This window comes from Fopius arisanus, unplaced genomic scaffold, assembly GCF_000806365.1.
Source record: "Fopius arisanus strain USDA-PBARC FA_bdor unplaced genomic scaffold, ASM80636v1 scaffold00004, whole genome shotgun sequence".
In the NCBI taxonomy this organism is placed as follows: Eukaryota; Metazoa; Arthropoda; class Insecta; order Hymenoptera; family Braconidae; genus Fopius; species Fopius arisanus.
The window spans coordinates 176674-178255 of record NW_011887743.1 but is presented as its reverse complement, the minus strand read 5'-3'; positions in this window follow the sequence as shown (position 1 = coordinate 178255).

Here is a 1582-nt window from a genome sequence, read left to right as displayed (position 1 = left end):
AGCACAAGACTCTTGTGCCCAACTAAGACATTTCTCGCATCTTATCCAATCTTCATCTTTACTCGTTTATGAGATAAATGTACAATTGTCGCAAATTTCGGTTTGAACTTATTACAGTTTAGCACTTTGCTACTAAAATAAATTCTGAATAATTCAAGGTTAAATCTGGTAAATGATTGAAAACCGTTTCGACATTAAGAAACATTTGAATTGTATAAATATATAGCAGCAAACGAAAAAAAATGTCTTTTTCATTTTTTCAAGTACTTTGTTGTCTCCCAAATTGAACTATCAATACCTTCGAATATATTCGAGTATTGATTGAAAATTCCCTTTTTATCATCTTTCGGACAATGAAAACTAAAAAACGAGAAAAATTGAATTGAGTTTTATTAGTTTGCTAGAAGTGCCGCATTGTGCCCCTAGCCCCAGTATATTGGAGCCGCGCATTAACCATTTCAGGATTAAAAAATTAGTCGAAAAGAAGAGATTTGGGCATGATGAATGTCTCTTAGGTACCCTGTTGTGCCCCGGCCACCCCTATGTTTGTTAAAATTTTCAGATTATTTTGCAAGTGTTCCTTCTTCTTAAAAATTGCCTGTTTTCTCAGTATTGTGTAGTTTTTTTTGTGAATAAAACGACAATTCAATAAAATCTCCTCATATATAGGACCTTCTCCTTCCTATTTTTTAATATATAATACATATATGAGCTCCAACTAAAAATGTCTTTTTGATAATCTGCCCCACACACTAGATTCCTTCATGCAAAACACTCAGACCATTGGTTAAACTACCATTCAATAAAATATCCCGGTATATGAAACGCCCCCCCCCCCCCCCCCCCCCCGTTCCTCACGCCGTTCTCTGCCCCGTCTAATTCCCTCAAGTAAAAAATATGCATATGTAATTAATTATACGCGGCGTCCGACATTTTGAGCCGAAATATGTCTCAGATATACGTTAAATATATGCCGAATATTTGTGAGTAATATATACGTATATATATGTATATGCTTACTATTATATTATATAGTATATAGTATATTCCGCATAATTGACATATATTTCGCATATATATCATTTTTCGAACGGGATCCCCCCATACAAAATACTCTCTTCGCATTCATAAAATCATCATTCAAATCCTACCCACGTATGTAAAACCTACCCCTCCCCCCTATTCCTTTTTTAAATATATATATCTATATATAAATATATATGCCATATAATGTATATATAATATTGTGTACAATTATAGAGGCGCGTTTCACTACCTACGGTAACCGTTTGCTCACTATCTCACTCATCTACTGTCCGTCATTTTTCTTCTCTGTTGCGATTCTTTCTAATCATGAATGTAAGGTTTTCTTAGGGGGGACGAGTTTGTAAATGTTTTTGAAAATTACTGATAACTATTACCAAATTTCCACATTAATTCAGTATGCTTGCTAATTTTCAGGTGTCTAAACCTGCAAAAAAATTTCCAAGCTTTAAAAGTAAGTTATTTAAAATCTATAATTAACATAGAACTTTATTTTAAAATGAAAATTTATTCAATTTTACAATAGTATATGTAGATG